This window comes from Acanthochromis polyacanthus, chromosome 9 (assembly GCF_021347895.1).
Source record: "Acanthochromis polyacanthus isolate Apoly-LR-REF ecotype Palm Island chromosome 9, KAUST_Apoly_ChrSc, whole genome shotgun sequence".
Lineage (NCBI taxonomy): Eukaryota > Metazoa > Chordata > Actinopteri > Pomacentridae > Acanthochromis > Acanthochromis polyacanthus.
Genome location: NC_067121.1, coordinates 22656766 through 22675885, shown reverse-complemented (window position 1 = coordinate 22675885; position 19120 = coordinate 22656766).

Sequence of the window (19120 nt, the reverse complement as noted above, 5' to 3'; positions counted from 1 at the left end):
TAAGGGAGGTTATGTAGAGTTGAGCCACTTGATCCCAGGTGTGGCTCATCAGCTGATGACCCTCAGCTCCAGCAAGACAGGAACACCTGTCCAGGTGGAGGGTCGTCACACTGTACATAATGTGCACATGCATAACACGTCTGTGCTCAACGCAAGGTCAATTTGTTTGTGGGTACATTGATATTAAATGGCCACATACTATGGTGCCGTGATTTCTGACACGTATTTTTTCAAGATTTCAGTCGTCGAAGATGATACACTGATTGAGCAGCCTTGGCAGAGTACTGTGCACTGTGATTGCTTTCTTTGTTATAATTGTATGAATATTGGCCATAAATGCAAAAAAACATAATTTCAATCTTTTTTTTTCTCATAAACTATGCCTCTGACTGGCACCATACTCTGCATTTTAAAGCTCATACTGGTTCAATTCACAGGAGCAAAAAGTTAGCCTATTAGAGTTAAAAAAAAAAAAAATAGAATATCGGAATAGCCTTAAACATAGCTATGGCATTTCAAACATTCCTTCACAGATTGGTGTAAAGAAAACAATGAAAAAATCAACAAGATCCCACCCCTCTTTATAAATATTTAACTCAAAAACTAATGTTATAAAACCAGATTTTGCACATTTTACTTACCAACATAAGTATGTGCAGAAAAAATCTGACAAATTTGGGATAGTCAAACATGAATTAAAAAAAAAAAATTTGGTGAATAGAATGAAATGACCCTAGTGTATGTCAGTGACTGGCAGTTAATTTAAAGCCTTTTTGGGGGATTTTGTGATTTGCTGGCACATTGCTGGAGGTTCTCATCAAGTTTAAAGGTTCAGATTTCCACACACCACACTTCCTATTCATTCTGACAAGCTAAAAGCAGGCTGAATGCCCTTGGTGATGTTCTCCCTTTGTTGCACATCTGAGTGCATCTGTGAAAGCAAGCCTGGTAGAGGTTCTGATCATGTCCTGGGGCTTGTTCACAGTTCAGTTTTTCCAGTGAAGTGAAGAAGCCACAATGCTGCTGTGCACCACTTGTGGAGCCCAGCTTCAAGCGCTGGATAGTAATGAGCTGTGTTTCAAGTGTGGGTCACTTTAGAGAAGCACTCTTAGACCTGCACATTAAATGCAGTATCTTGCCACTTTCTGTGAGACAGGGAAGGCTGTACAATGTGGCTGTTTGGAGACTTTGTGCTGCAGGAGCTCTGCTTCTGTCAGACAGCAGTAGAAGTGCGGTGGCAGGACACGTAATGAATGTGGCGGTCCTGGACGCAAACAAACAAGAGGTCAGGGTCTTCACACTCTCTGTTTCAGGCCTGTGAAAGTGCATTTAGTCCCAGGAAACATCTGTCACCAGAGCTGTCAGGCCAAGAAGATGAACCAGAAGCTGCAGACTGGGTCCTGTCGACTGCAGGGTAGTGTGGCAGGCAGCTCTGGGTAAGCTTACCTTGGCACCCGCCCTTCACACTTTTGACAATCTCTTGTTTTTCAGAGACCCACCACCACAGCCATATCCTTTGAAATTTTCCCTATTTCCTGCATTTTTTTTAGAGTAATTTAAGCCTCACTCTAGTCCCAGGTCTGTGCACCTCCTGGCTCTTGCTTGCATGATGTTACAACCAGAGCATGTGGTGAGAGAATTTGGTGGTGCAAATGATGCTGATGAAGCTCTGTTCAATTTTTTTAAAAGAAAAAAAAATACAGCTTTTAAATGATCTAGATCTAAGAAGGCTAAACAACTATTTAAGAAGATTCTCATTTTAGATCCTGTGTTCAGTCAGCATCCATCAGACATTCAATCCAAGGTAGTAGTTTATGTCCATAGAATTCAAAAATTCCTACTGCTTCTATTCCTTCACAATACAGAAAATACTTATTTGCCTGGCAATGGCATGCATATTAGTTTGCCATCCTTAATTCAGCCTGTCCTTGGCTCTGTGCATCCTTACAACATGCATCAGGGCAGCTCTAGTATAATTACGCCTGGGGGCAAGAAGTGATCCTCCCTTAATTTAACACTGGCCTATTTGCACACCTTTGTTTCACGGAGCAGAAATGTACACAGACATGGTCCTTGCTCGTATCAAAGCACGCCTATGAATTTCAAGAGCTCTTCTCACCCAATGCAACAGACCGCTTTCAACAGGCTGCCTGTGGATTTTGTAGCACCACTAGCCACCTTCTTCGCCTTTCTCATGAGCAAACATGTTCTTATTATTGTCACACCAGAGACAGCCCCCTGGAGAACCAAGGCTGCACTCTCAGGTAGTGCAAATGATTTGTGGTTGTTATGGATGAGCTCAGGTCTTTTCTTCACATACAACTGATCGTCCTCTGTGGTTTTCTGTGGCAGAGGCCAGCGCTCCTCTGGGGGTGGATGCTCTTTCCAACGACTGACTGAGTGGTCTCCTCCTCTACGCATCGCCTCCGATTCCTGCCTTCATGCTTCACTGGGTGAGACTGTCATCTCATAGAGTCCACCTGATGGCCCCCAGGTGGTCATCAAGGATATGGTTCCCCATATCAACCCCCAGCACCTTCTAATCAGGGTAGACCTCTGGGTGTGGTCACTGATGGGGGTCAGCTCACAACCTTCAGTTTGACAGACCTTCTGTTGCTCAATGGTGTCTTCTACAAGAATAGTTTACAGAAACTGCTGGATGGCATTTCATGGTAGTAGAACCCGATGCTTGATCGAATTACCTACCCTTTTCAGAACAAACAGTGACCCTTTAAAGTAATTCATTTAATGCATCCATAAATTACTTTGAGCAGGTAATTTAAAAAAAAAAAAAAAAAAAAGCAAAAATGGTAAAGAAAAGTGAAGTGAGATCAAAAAAATGGAGTGAGGATCGTGTCTCCAGTCTAGTTGTCAGATTAGTAACAAGAATAGCACAGAGAGCACAGTACTCCACCAAGACTGTGTAGTCTTTGTATCGTTTCGGACAGATGAAATCTTTAATAAAAAAATGACCTTGCGCTGAGCACAGTCGTGACTTATGCATGTGTATGTTAAGTACGGATACCGAATCGCATAACCTAAATCTGTAGCAGGTGGCAGAAATTGATGGGACTCAGAAACACAATTGAATCACTTGTTCCTTGTGTCATCTCTTACAGATGAGTCCCGATAAGTCCACAGCAATGGATTTGTACTGCAATTGCGATCATGTGATCGTCAGTAGGCAGCTGACTTAGCATTCACTTGCTGTCATAGTTACAGTGCCGCTGTGCCGCTATCTCACAAGGATACAGAAATCTTTAACAAATCCGTGGATCCAAACTATAAGCCGCATCAGTGCCAAAATAAAATCAGGTGGTCCTTGTGTCATTTCTGACCTTCTCCGAAAATTTCATCCAAATCCGCTTTTCTGCTTTGAGTAATGTTGCGCACAGATAAACAGACAGACGAAGTTATGCTGATCAACGCTTCCCAATTCTTCCATCCTCCGCAGTTTTTTGTTATTATGCTGTCAAATAAATAAGCCAATCAATCAAAAATGGATAACTTGTGGTTGGTGGCAGAATCTGCACAGGAAGACTAAGACCAACACATAAATTAGACCGTATAAAATACACTGAAAATCAAGATGAGGAACAGCAGAGAACAACAACAATTAGATGATACAACTCAATTCATGACTTCTCAGATGAGATTTTGCAGTCAACCTAAATGAATCCTGCAGTAGACAGGTTGTGTAATTAAACTATTTCTATTTATTAATTAGGAACTTTGAAAGCTGTAATTACTGGCTATTTTTCAAATTGAGCAGCTTCGCCTTCACCAGCTGTAAAATTACTTGTTGTTGCATCATTAATGTTGAAGTAATAAATACAAATTAATTGTAAGGGATCTTTTTAGTGAGATGCACATTCAGTTTTTATTCTTGTTGAAGGTTTCATGAAGGTAGTTTTACCACTGCACTCCTGCTTCATAACTGTCCATTTTGATTATCAGATCCTAAAGTTCCTTTCACCACAGTTCCATTAAGACCAAAAGCATGTTTATATAGGACCAGCTAACCGGGGATGAGAGCAGCATACTGAAGGTGCAGGGTAATGGAGAGTGCATATGTGGTTGAGACGGCAGAAGTCACTGCTCAGCCTAGAGCCGATATCATGAGTCTAATTATCATCAACATGTGGGATGGGAGGTTCCCTCTACGTTGACAGACTCAGCCAGCTGTCATATTTTGATAAGGTGTTTGATGATTGGTCTTTCCCGTTTGAGTGCAAGTATACTGCACAGTGAACTTGATGCCCTCATAGCTGTGTGTGTATTCTTCACCTCTGGATTGCATTTCAGGCAGCTGTTAAACCAGGGGTGTCAAACATGCAACCCGCGGGCCAAAACCAGCCCCTCAGAGGGTCCAATTCAGCCCATGGGATGACTTTTAAAGTGTAAAAATTACAGGGAAGACATTAACTGTAAATTGCAAATATGTAAAACTGTAAATTTAAAATAATTTCTAGACCTTTACAAGTTATTTTGATTATAAAGTAAAATACGATATTGCTCATTGTTCTTTTGTCATTTTGTGTCTTGTTTTTGTAATATTTTGTCTTGCTTTTAGGGTTTTTTGTCTGATTTTTGACGTCTGTGTGATGTTTTTGTTTCTCATTTTTGTCACTTTGTGTTTACTAGTCTCGCTTGTGATGTTTTTTGTCTAATTTTTGTCACTGTGTTTCACTTTGTTCTTGTTTTTTTGTCTCATTTTTCTCATTTTGTGTCTTTTTTGTCTTGCTTGTGTCATTTGTCCATTTTGTCGCTTTGTGTCTCGTTATTGTACTATTTTGTCTTGTTTTTGTTGATTTTACTCTTTTTTTTGTCTGACTTTTGTCATTTTGATCATAAAGTAAAATACTATATTGTTTAGTTCCCGATACCTGTGAGTGAATGTTTTGTGCCTCTGTAGATACACTGTGATCTGTAAGTTGTAATGTGTAAATGATAAACTGAGGCATAATGTTTTTGAAATTGAACTTATTTTTCTTCAGAAATTTCAGATTGTCCTTGATGTTTTACAAAAAGATAATTCCTTAGATGTGAACATTTTCAGAATGTACTATCTTGCACTAAAACAAAGGAAAAATGTGGAGTTGTTATTATGCTCTGATTTTACTGGTGTCAGATCAAATTGGGCTGAATGTGGCCCCTGAACTAAAATGAGTTTGACATCCCTGCATTCAACAGTGTAGAGTTTGTTAGATGCTGGAAATACAACTAATCTGAACACAGGTCACCCCACCCCCCACCCCGCACACCTCCCACCATACTCATATTCCCAGAAAAGTTTGGCTGTGTTTGAACTCCAGTGTGTAACTGACTCATTTACATTCACTTTAATTTGTCATCTTAAGTGGAAGCTTGTGCAATTTTTGACAGCCGCTGACATATTGAATAAAGCAACGGGTTGTGGACTCTCACCATAGGTTGTGGTGTAACTGCGGACATGAATCACAATTAGTTTACTCAAATAGTTGTTTTAATTGGCCCTTCTTTGATTGTTTTATTTTAAATAGATATTTTGAAACTTGGTGTCCAATATTTTACAAGAAGGAAACAATATTATATGTGAATTACTTTAGAAGAGTGATGCAAAAGACTTAAAAGAAAACATATATGATCTTAGAAAACAAAGATTTATTTTTTAGGGAGGATAGTAAAGATTTAGAAGATAAGAACTTTTATCTTTCTTATATATATATTCCCTTAGAGGTTCTAGCCTTCAGGTAAGAAAGCACTATGATGTAGCTTGAAATACTGTTTTTACTGAGGTCTCTCTTAGATCAAGCTAGACTACAGTTATACTTCACTACACAAGAGGGCAGCAGATCTCTGTTACATAATGCACCATGAAAACTTGTGCTAGTTCTGAGAGCACTCATGTTTTCGACCACGGCCACAGTGAGCTGATTTAATTTCTTGATTTAGGTTCATGTTGTTTGCTGCACACAGTTTGGTACATCTAATTATATTACTCTGGCTGATACGAGTCTGCTGGTTGTCTACTGTGTGAATTTAGGACTGACAAACAAAGCTCTCTCTTGCCAGTTAGTTGCACTTTTTTCTAACAAACATGTGACAGTGTGTCCTGTTCATGCTGCGGCATGTTTGATGGTTAAAAAAAGACGTGTTTTGTGGATTGATAGCTCTCCAAGACTGTTTTTCTCCCTGAAAATATAGCATCGTGCTTCAATTTGTTTTTCATAGCAAATGCGTGCAAGCCTGTGAAGAGATATTTTGGTTATTGAATGGGACGCTCATCTGTTTTCACTCTTTTATCTCCTCATTTCTCCCTTTCATTCTATTTTCTTCCTGGCAAACAGGAGGTCATGTTCATCCCAACTGACCAGCTGCTCTCCATATTGGCTTTCTTATGTTTCTTGCAAACAGGCTCGGCTGTGCTTCAAAGGGAATGATTTATGCCCTTAAATGAATGAATGAAAAGCCATATCTTTCTTGTTTTCAGACTCAGCCTGTTTATCCCTTTAACTCCAGAGTGTGGTGCATTGTTTCAGCCTTCATTTGTCTAGTTTTAATCACAGCAAAAATAATCATTTTAATTTGGTTTCTGTTGCCAGGAATTTAAATGACTTGATTATCTGTTTAAAAGAATATAACTTGAATGCCATTTTGCACCTTTATTTGTCCAGGCAATTGAAATATTGTGTAGAGTGGCTGTATTTCAGACACGCCCTGCTACACATTCACACAGGAGCTGCCTAGTACAACCACAGATTTCCTCTGTTGGCTACCGACCAACTCCTCTCCAGTGGTTGGGGCTTGAGTGCCTTCCTCCACAGTACATCAACTGAATTTATAGGGAGTGGAGTGTGTGATATTTGCAGCTCTCCAGCTTCTGCTTGTCACTGAATCCTTAAATTTCCTTCCTCTAGCTGGGATTCGAACCAGCAACACTGCAGTACCAAGTCCACTGTAATGATTTTAGTATTACAAAGACCTGCAGAGTACAATTGTTGGACTAATTTTACTTAAAAAATCTCTTTTTTTCTTTGCCGGGTAGGTGGCATGAGTGGGGAGGTTAGAGCTGGCTGTGTGAATATTTCTACTGTTAATAATTAGTCATCATGGAGTGCAGAATAAAAAGGAGAGCAACTTGATCGATGTGTGCGCTTTAATGTGGTAATATCTGCATATAATGAGGCTGTGAGCTGGTTAAAGAGAAAAAGAAAAGGTTGCAGGTTGCAGGCAGAGACAGTGATGTTCTGCTTATCTCCTTCTTATCAGTCACCAGCTCCTATTAGGATGTTGCATGTGGTTCCAGGACATTACCCATTTCCTCCCCTGTATATCAAAGCCTCGAGATCCCCCCCCTCCCTTCCACCCCCTAATTCGCTCCAGATGAGCACAATGGGACATTTGATTTAGTGTGCAAAGACACATGTATACAGCTGTGTCAGCCTGCCTCAAACAGCTGGCGTGGAGGTTCAGTACAACTTTTAATCATGCATTTGTTTATGTAATTAAGATTTTGAAAAAACAGCGCAGAAGACTGTGTTGTATTGTCCTCAGCTGCAGTCCGATCAGATATTTCAGCGTGATGTAGGTCCTGTCTTTGCTATAGCTCACATTGCTAGCAAATGCTCATGGTTTAATGACATGCAGGTGATACAAATCATGTGCAAACTGCCGAAGGTCTTCCAAGTGTGTGTCAGCAAGCGTGACAGCTCTCCGGGTGAATATATTTCTGTTGAATATGTACTTTGGACTCCAGACAAGACTCTCAAATGACCTGTTGCAGAGACCCAAGTATGATTTTGTTACTAACATGTAGTTAAGTTTTTTATTTATCAGGTTTTGTTAAGGTGTTTAAAATCTGAGTCCAAAAAAATGGAGGAAACATGAGCTATAAGCATGCAGAACACACCTATATCCTTACTTGCATTTTTTCGTTTTATAGCCATCATGTATTGATGCTTATATTTGCAGCTTGGCACCCTTCTTCCTGTGTTAGCTCCAAGCAGAGTGAACACTGGGCATCAGGAGGTATCATATATTTACAACAAGTCTGTCTGGGAATGTTGATCTGAAAACCATAAGGGCTTGTCTCAATTCATTCTCTATTCACTGTACCAGGTCTCCCTTGTGGCTTTCTGCGGGGAATATCCAAGTTTTTTGTCCTTTGGCAGACTCAATGGTGCACTACAACAAGAATGCCTGTAATTTCACAACCACAGGATAATGTATTCTTACTAACAGAGGATGGTCTCAAAGTGCTCAGACAGTTGCACAGGCAGCTAATTTGGGATAGATGCACAATATCCCTTTGAAGTTGTGTTTAATGCTAGCACTCTGAAATTTCCCCCCCTTGAAAACAGCACATAACAGCATCCCTGTACTGTTTTAGTTGCTGAAGGGAAGGTAATGTTGCATTTGATTAAGTGGAGGTCTGAGTCATTAACTAAACAGGGCATGCATGAGGAAGTCCAAGTGCAAAGTATGGCAAGAAAGTGGTCTGGGTCACCTTGGCAGAGGCAGACTTGTGTATTCTGTTTCAAAGAAGTGCATTATTTTTTTCCCTCAAAAGACTGAAGTATATATTTTTGGAAGTATTCAGTGTTCCCTCAGAAGGCTTCTCTCCCGTTTTTATTCATAGAAAAGGTGATTCGTGCTCACTGTGAGAGGTGAAAATATTGGCCAGTGTAGAGACAGAGAGACTCAGTCAGTGTCTTTTCCACTGCAGTGTTTCAGAGATGGCAGAGATTATAGGAGGATAACACTGCACAACATGGCCGCCCCAAACCAGATCAAAGCAAAGACAATCAAAGCCAGAGTGAAAGCTACAGCAGTAAGCTCTTTTAAATGTCTGCCTCCCCCGCCCCGACTGAGCAAGAGTGTTACCCTCAACTCAACTGTTTCCATCCCCAATCTTTCCACTTCTGGGACCGACATAAGCCCTTTTTGCCTGAAAACTGGACAGTGAGTAGGCCGGACATAAATCCTTCAAAGCAAAGCAAACAGCACAGTAAATGACCTATGATAATATTAAACCTGAGCTGTCCTGTTGTAAAATTTGTGTAATGCCAGCAATGATAAGAGATGGCGCTGGTCATAATCATTTATGATGCAGGGTTTAAGCTATTTAAGATTGTCATGACAAACTATTTATCATGACTTATGCATGGGTTTTACATGAAAGAGTGTAACTGTAGGGCTTGTTCACTGTATAGTCGTTGCAGTTTTTCTGACCCACTTTCTGCTATTCTGTGTAACAGCAGCTATAGAAACAGTGAAACCTCACCATACATCTCAGAGTCTCTTTGACTTTTTAGCCTTTGACATTTGACCCCCTTCACTTTTGCCCATATGTCTTGAGATTGATGGATGCAGTTTTTCTACCTCCCAGACAGCTACTGGTTCCAGTTTTTTTCAGTGTGGTATGAAAATCAACATCAGAGACTTGCTTGAGAAAGGTAATCCATCATAATGGACATTTTTCTTTACTCTCAGCCCACAACACGTTCATGTTAATGCACTTCAGAAGCCAATTGTTTTGAAAATGCATTGAAAAGATGTTTAGAGGAAGCTCCTTCTGCAAGGAGTTGTTTTGGATGTTACTTTCACGAGAAATTCATTCATTTTTGACTTCCAAATTTCAATCAGACCTCACATGCAGATCCTGAATGAACCATTTGTGCTTCTGCAAACCATAGTTAGTAGTATTAGGATAGCTGTCTGAAGAAAGTGTCAGATCGCTCCAAGTTCGATTTTAAAATTGAAATGACACTAAACAGTAAACAGTGGCTCCCTAGAAAGAATGAAAAACACACTGATTTCTCTGAAAAGCTGCTGTATACTTTGGGAAATAGTTGGTAGTAGCATAAAATATGCACAGTTCATATCAAAAGGGCAAACACTGGTATGGTGAAGTAGAAATATCTATAGACTGCATCTGACCCTGCAGTCTCAGATGTTTGATTTCGCCTCAGGGATGGAGGGGACAGGTTCACAGAGGAACCTCCATGGATAAGGTTTACTTCTGGGAGCACGGATCAAATGTTTCACCCGGACCTGCAGCAGTAGGGGACAAACTTGTGTCAATTAAAAGCATCGTAATGATCACGACTGAGATCAAACGCACGACCTGGCTCTGCTTGTCAGTTCCACAGACAGCATCTTTTGGAGTGCCTGTAATGTCTGTGAGAGCTGGGATGAGCACGCTGAGGGGGAACTCTCATTTTGATGATGTTTCATCAATCTGTTTGAAGTTTTGAAGTCCCTTTTTCTCTTTCTGGCTGCACATTTGCTTGGTTTGGTTTGCAGAAGCTTTCAGCATTGGTTACTCACAGCAATATTTTCCTGTCCTAAGTGTCCTTGAACATTTCTTAGGAAAGGGGATAAAGACAAAATGACTTCTCTTCACGATGTTGCAAGAAACTGTATGGTATCTAAATGCACTATTCCATTAGACCAAGCTATGGGTTAAGTGGTTTGCCGCTTTGTTGTGCTGAGGTTCTCCAAGGTTACATTGAAAATGGCTGCATAGATGATAGCAGTCTTACAAGGTACATCTTGCAAGGTTTTTTGACTTGACCTTAACTCTGTGTCTACTCTCAGCATAGTGCATGAGTTACACTGTCCGCCTGCTGCCATTTATTTTTATCTTTATCATGATTGTGTATTATTTTTACCATTAGTCTTATACATACAGCTTCCACAGTTCTGATAGTTCAGTTTTTAATTTTTGCATTGTTCCATTTTCCACTCCTTAGTTTTCTGAGTACTGAATAAATTACTTTTTGGCATCAGCACAACAGACTGTGGTTGTGTTTTTCAAGCAAATAAAATTGACTGCTGCCTCTGCTCTAAATATTTATCCATTGCAAACATGTAGTTGATGCTCTGTTTCTGCTTTAATAACATGTGACTGTTTCTGGACTCCCATTATTACAGTTTTCAAATAACTCAGGATTTTGTCTTGGACATAAGAGACAAATTTGGCCTAAGGTAGCAGTGTTCAGCAGGGAATGGGTTGTTAAATAACTTAAAAATCAGAAGTGAGACGTCTGCACAGGCACCTCGCACATATTGCTGAAGACACGGCTCATTGCAGAAGTATACTTTCTGATCTTTCTGTATTCAACTTGACTTCAAGCTTCCCTTTATACATCAAAAATGTGGGAGTGGTATTCTTAGCTCATCTCGGGTCTTTTTAAAAGCCTTTTGAAAGCTCTGCTTCCTACGTCCAACATCTTTTTCAAGCCAAGGTCTGCATGCATGCTACCATTGTAATTAAGACCAAAAATTATCAGACCGGAATCAGATGAAAGGCTCATAAAGCACTGTTGAATTCAGACGTATGCCAGGGGCCAGCTCATTTACAGACTTAATTCATATTCCTTTTGTTCCTCTCCAATCTCACAGGGGGCTTGAGGCAGCTGAAGGACTGGTGGGTCTTGTGACAATATAACAGGTATTAAATAGACCATTTCCAGTGTCACCATGTGGTAACTGAAGGCTTCAAAGAGCCAACAATTTGCTATGAAATTAAACCAGGGATCAGTCTGGCTCACATGATGCTCTATATCTTGGGCGATGCGAAGTGAAATGTTGTGATGCAGACATTCAGCTTGCACTCAACAGAGACTCCTAAACAACATTATTTTCCTGGAGATATTAGTCCACTGTGGCATTCATGTGAAAGAGTTCTGTCCCTTCATGGTATATATAAATCATGATGTGTTTCTAGAGGATGTGGCATGAACTGCAGTGTGCTGCATCATCCGTTCTGCTTTCCTTTTTTGGCTCAAGCCCTCTAATAGGCTGTTTCAAGTCTTTTTTTTTTTTTTTTCTGTAAACATGGCAGAAATTATGCTACCTAACCTTGCAAGTAAAATGATTCTGTTTGTAAAGCCTGCTTGGTATTCCAGTCATTCCCAAGTAAACCATCTGGTGGCGGTCTTTGCACTCTCCCAGTGGAACATTACTCTTAGTGATCTTGTTGGCCTATCACTTGCTACCTCATTAAATTGAGTGATGATAATAAATCCCACAAGCCACGTGCAATGAAATCATATTGATCTGCAAACACACATATCCTCTGCTGTCATAAGCATACATATCAGTCCACAAACAAGCCCCGACAGAAGCTGTTCAAACCACTCCATTATTAAAATATTTCATTTCAAATCCTTTTCACAGCCCAGCACCTTTGTAGGTGCTCAGTGCATATACACTATAGAGACATAGCGAAGCTAGGTTTTTCAGAATACAGAACAGAGAGGAATGTTTAATCAGCCAAGGTCACTGTGTGTGTTGCCATGCACTGTTGTTGAAGGAGGTTCTGGGAGAACAGAGGGACCATCTCTCATCTGTATTCTCTTCAGATGGCTTGCGTTAGTAGGATCATGCAGATATGGGATTTTTCTCTGAGAATTAAAACCCAGATGTCATGCTAACAGACACACACATCCTCACTACAGTAAAATATTATTTATGGCTCTGCAGTCAGCATAACTAATGCCTCACACTCAGCAATCACTCACTGTGAACAATGCAAAAATAGTCTTCAATTTGAACTTGCTGGCAAGAACCCAGTTCCACCCATGTACCAGAATTTTTCTGCCCTCCAAACTCCAATCACACACACTCACACTTGACTGTTCGACATTAAATCATTTCACAGAAAGCAAAACAAAATCGTGCTGTTTCTTAGATTTTAATCTCACTGTGGCCTCAGTTATTTCTGGATGTTAGTGTGAATGTCAGAAACACCGAGTAAAGGGACTTTTACTGCACGCTGCATAAAAACACTTGGCGAGGCTGTTCTAAAGTTCCTTAAGGTTCATATAATTCTTTAGTGTAATGCTGAATGCACAGAAAACGCTTTTCTTTTTGGTTTAAATATTTCATACAATCCATAAAAAGTGTGAATAATAAATCTTATTAATTATTTGTTATACTGAGGTGAAGAATGAAATCCTGCATTCACATTAAATGTGTAATAGTGGCCTTCTCGGTGTACAGAAACACACACAAAGAAGGCGGAAGATTTTTGAAAAAGAGATTATTTAATGCCTTTCTTTCCATTTAATTCAATATCATGATAAATTCCCGTTTGCAGAGCGCCTCTGTATCTGCACATATATTTGACAACATGACATGTTCATACATTTGTCACGTGGCAGAAATCCCAGATCCTGAAGTGGCAATTGACTGAGCTACAGATACGAAGCCGCCGAGAGCCTTCGCCTGTTTTACAACAGAGGCTTTGATGTCCCCCAGTGAAATGTGCTGCAATAACTGTGTCTCAACAGAAGAGATAATATCAGCTCTTCACAGGTACAAGCAATGCCACAATATGACAACTGGGTTTTATGCAATATTTGAGTATGCTAATGCACCAAACAAATAAGCCCAGGCAGGAATATAGACACCAAAGAGCAGTTTAATATGTCTGTTCATTCACTTTGAGAGTATCTACAAGCTGCAGTAATATTTCTTGTGATTTCTGCTTTACAAAAACAACTATGCTTTCTTTTTACCTGACAAAAGCCCAGCTTGTTTTAAAATCATTAATGGGGTAGTACAAGCAACATTATGTACTCTTCTGATAAAAGATAAAAGCATAGGACCTGGATGATATTTTAAATGCAGATACTGCATATTGCATGTGGATAACAGTCAGAGGTTACATTTGTAAAACACTCTGTGTTGTTTCAGCTTTTTTGTTAATTTTAACAAGTGTTAAATAAACCTGATTTTGATTGAGGTTAGTGCAGTTAATTACAGCAGCAAATTACTGCAGTTTGGTTTGGTTTTTGGGCTGGTTTTTAAGTTACTGCATATTTTACACATTTTTGTGGAATAATATGTTTTTATATGTAAAGACACATGTCAAAACGTCATTTTCCGCTTTAACTAATTTTATCCAAATAAATAGATGCTGCTTTTCCCTGTTGGATGGGTTTTATGTTGGATTAGGAAATGCAACAAAAAAATGAGGGCTCTCTATCTTTTTAATGTTGGCATTTTTTGGCAAAACACACAGTTCTTTGGGGAACCTGTGAGTGAAACCTTTTTGAGTCTGTGCCCATATTATTGCATTCCCTGTCCTGTCATTATAATTCCACACAGCGGAAAGCACTCTGAGCCAGTGCCAGCCACCTATACTTAGAGCGGAAGACATTAAATGGAGACATACCTGAAGTGACACAAAGTTGGCAGGGCTGAAATAGTTTCCAGATAGTTAATTAACCTCAGTGGCTGGTGCAGCGGTCTTGCGTGGCTGGTCAGTCGCAACCTGTGCAAGGATAAATACAACCAGTCATGTTGACGTGTCAGAGTTCATACATATCATGTGTGTACTGGCAGCCTTTACACTTTGTTTAGAGCTCGGTTCATGGGGTATTTTCGTCAAGGAGGGGAAAATGGTGCGTAGCTGTAATGTTATGCAAACATACTGGATGTCTCCCTGTCCGTAATTAACTCAAGTAAGTAAAAAAAAAAAAGGCATTTGTGAAGACTGGTGATACAGTCTTTATTTTGGTTCATTTTTGATAATTATAGCAAATATAGCAGCTGCATTTAAAGGGCTGGTCTCACGCAAACACACACACAACTCAAAACATATGTTGTCACTTGACAGCTTTGGTTTTATTGCTTGGGGTTTAAAGCACTTTTGCCCCAGTAAAAAAAGGTGAAGGGATGTTTGTTTGCAGTGTTAACTGTTGTAATAATAATAATGATGATGAAAATGTATAAAAACAGTATAATAATCCACACATCAGTTTAGATTGTATTTTGTTACTATGTTGTCTTGAATGAAGCAATTTGTTTTTCAGTTGATTATCAGGAAATTCATCTGCAGCAATTTTGATGTTAAAATCACTTTTTTAAGATATTCTTTTAAATTCCATGAAGACATAAAACTCAATATGTGTTACTCTCACTGAGCACTTTCTGAATTTAAATTTAGGCACTTTTTCTGTCATATTTATGCATATTTGATGCACTGAGGGTTTAAGGCATCTTAAATAAGGGGTTTAGACTCTTTTACAACAAAATCAGGTCTTTTAAAATATAAACTTATGCTTTCTAAATTACGATGTATATTTGTCACTGATATCTGACATAAAGAGATTAGTAGATAATGAAAATAATTGTCATAATTGAGACATTTTATTGCGAGGATGTCTGGAGAGTGAATACATTATTGCATTACTCTGCTGGAGAGCAGTTTTAATGCAGATAGCTAGCGAAAACCATCCTGACGTTTGAAGTATTAAAGTGGTTTGCTGCATGAAGTTCCAGATGTCACTCTGCTGTGATTTTATGGAGAGAAAATGTCGAGCTAGGAGGTGGCAGCCCAAAGTGACTATTAAGTCTACAGTGCGACATAAACATTTATGTGAATCACTTTGCCGGTTTCGAACATTTCCATATTTCTTACCACCATCGCACACGTAGCTACATTTCAGCTGCATCTGTAAAAGCTACGTCCTAATCGAAACATTTCTGAATGCACCAAGAGTGAAACATATGGCTGGTAACACCTAACAGCTTCTGGAAAAAGAAAAAAGTCATCACATTTGTTGAAAGAGATTGCATGTGTCAGAAAAATGGATATAAAGTTGGTGGAATGGACCTCGAACTGAAATGAGGGAATGATGACACATGCGCGGCTGTTATTACGCCAAAGAATAGAAAACAGGTGGAATCGGCATGCACCCACTAGAGACACAATTTTAGGAGTGTTAATTTTTTCAGGCTTCTTCTCAACAATACTCTCGTGAAGAGAATCTGTCTTTTTGACGGATTCACAAGAACTGTCTCAGCCACAGAGCCTCCATGTTGCCTCACCACCACATGCACGGCATTATCTCATTCCAGTCTCATCCTCTCAGTTCAGACGCTGAAGATTGAGACCTTTCTATCTGAGTGGAACAAGGCCAGTTATAATTGTGGAAAACTCTGCTCACAGCTCTATTCCGTAACTCTAATAGATGCCTTTCCCGACAAACAAAATGACAGCGGTGTTTTGTAGCAATTTGTTGAGCAAACGCAGTCAGTTTGAAAAGATATATTAGCTTGATATTAATGCCAAAAACAATCATGTCTGACATGTCGGATATCCCGACTTCTTTCCTACATAAGTTCCACAAACGTCATACCCCTACGCCTATTGCCTGATGTGTCTCCGTCAAATTGTACCCTGATATTTTGTTTTAACAGAGCTAAGGTAATTTAAGAAACCCTAACAGAAGAAGACATGCGGTTTGTATTCTCATGGCTGTCTCTGCCTAAATGTCTCCAGATTTTTTATGGAATGGATTGTAGGGGGTGATTTGCTGACGTTATTTACATGGAGAAGGTTTTGTAGCCTCCCTGTTGGCCAGAACATCAGGATTTTGGAATTTCTTGGCAGTGACCTACATCTGGATTTCTGCACTAGAGGGTGCCCCACCCCCTGACTGCCTCTCGCAGAGCCACAAGCCAGATTTTTCTCTCTTCCTCGACTGCAAGCCACACAATTGCGAATGTAACCCTCCAGTGCTCTCTGTCGCACCTATCACTGCAGAGTCCGGCTAAATCCTGAAACAACACCTCCTCATTCTATCTCCTTTACAAATGTGACGCAAAGCAGAAAGCGACGAAGAGCGTCCTTCAGGCCTTATTCTTCATGCGGTATGTGGAACAGTATGTGGAGCACCCAATCTGGTTTTCATCCTCGGTGCCCCACCCTGGCTGAAATACAATGGATGGGGAGCAGGCCTGTGACTTTTAACTCACTCTGCAGATTCTATGCTCTGCCGCCAGTCTGGCCAATCTGCAGCCCAGAAAAGTCCCTTGATGTGTCAGCCAAAGCAGCTTTGAATCCAATCATAAGGCCATAGGTTCCCTTGTAATAGTACATCCATGCTCCTTCACTTAGACACAGGGGAATTGCGTTTATGCTAAGCAATGTGGAAAAAGACAGATTGATTTTAGTCATGAATCTCAGGTCCAAAAGTGATGTCTTGCAAAACGGCGATGGTTCAGTAAACCATTTCAATAGTTAATCAGTGAACTCCCTGGTGTTTCCCTTGCTGGAAAACACTTAAAATAATTCTCTTTTTTTTGTCAGTTGTTGAAATTTCACCATAATTTTAATACACAGTCGCCTATACTGTTTGGCACACAGCCCAGGGTGTGTAATCAAATCTATATTTGTCTATGTTAACTTCTAGTCTGTTATTGAAGCACGGTTTTCCATAATAGAACAAGAATGGACACTTTAATTAAAGAAAGCTGGGATGAATGAGTTAATGTCAGTCCTTGAAAGCTCGGTTGTTCATTCGTCAAACTTTGAACTGATGTTCTACAGACTTCAGTGTCTCCGCAGTGGGTTTTGAATGATTTTCTTGTTGTAGCCACCGTACAAACAAAGGCACCCCTGTAGATTTATGTCTCATCTCTCTCTCTCATATTGGACTCTGAGGGCTTTAAGGCTGTAATTAAATTCCAATCCCCACTCTCACTTCTCCACTGACTGTCCCTGTCTCTGTGGGAGGCTGAGAAGCTGGGTTTTACCGCCTGTTGTGGTTTGTTTGAAAGATCCAGAGTTCTCTGAAAACCCCAGCCATTATGATAGAATTCACACATGTGGTGCAGAGAGAGAAAGAAAAGGCCTGTGCTCAGGCACAGACACAGGACTGGTGTGACATCCGGTCTGGTTGAGCAGTTGAGACGTTGCAGCATGTGTGCGTGTTTTACCCACTTCACCACCTCTCCCTGTGAACTGCAGGATTTCAGGATTCTCACGTCAAAGTCAGGGATTGCCATTCCAACACGCTGCTATTTCATGCATATGATAGTGCTTTCGGGGTGTTAAGATGCCCATACGAATAACTCCATCATTGTACCTATCAAAGCTTTTCCTTAGCAGACGGCCACCCACTGCCAATGCACAGATTGCTGGCATCGGCCCATAGCAGGGCCAACAAACTGGAATCAACTGCAGCAGCAGGCTGTCAGTTGGGACTCCTGACAGCGATATGAGGGGCTAGACTGAGCAAGTCCAGTCCGGCGGGGACCAGCGGGAGAGGAAGGATGAGTTCTGCACCACTGATCCAGAGTGACAGTGATGGACAGGTTCAGAGAGGAGAGCTGATGGCCAAGGTTTTTCTCCTGTCTGGACAGTGTTTGAAAAGATGGACATGACGGTCGCAAGGCTTCTAAGTCCAACTGGGCATGTGTGCCTGAGTGTGTGTGTGTGTGTGTGTGTGTGTGTGTGTGTGTGTGTGTGTGTGTGTGAGAGAGATGGGTGTGCATGTGCATGAGTGCCTGTTCCAGTGTGCTGATGCGTGTGCACACGCATGTCAAACGGTCAAGCAGAGCAATAAATGTGAAAAGTGACACTGAAATCTGAGATCAAAAACTTGTTTATGTTCAATTTTAGCTCCGTTTTAGAAAGACTGATATGTTAAATGGATAACTTGGAAAGCGGAAAATACAAGAGGGCTGATAATTATTTTCATTATTTATTTGCTTTCAATTAATGAATCATTTAGGATATAAAATTCCAGAAAGAAAAGTGTGAAATGCACATCAGACTTGCCGAAAGCCCAAAGTGGCCCCAAAAACCAAAAACCTTGATGTACATGAGAGAGAGGAAAATAAGCAGCAATTATCACAATTGAAAAAGCTTTTTGTGTGAAAAATTTTAACTGAAAATGAATCAAGACAATTAATTGGTTGTCAAAATGGTCACAGATTACTTATCTGTTGATTAAAATACGTAAAATCACGATGTCATACCTGTACATATCCATATGTAGCTTCATTTCATCCAGTTTCATCCATATGTAATGCCTGATCTGCACATGTGAAAGGTGTACATCATCTTTAGTATATATTTAACTGTAGCTTTGTTGTATTTTTGTATTTCTTGTCTTACTTTTTCAATGCCTCAGTTGTATCTAGTCGCTGTAACATTTAAATTTCCCTGGTGACGGATCAATAAAGTTTATCTTATCTTATCTTATCTTATCTTATCTTATCTTATCTTATCTTATCTTATCTTATCTTATCTTATCTTATCTTATCTACTAAGCAATTACACATCAAACTTTTACAGCTTTTTTAAAAAGGCTATTTATGAAGCAAAACGGCAAGA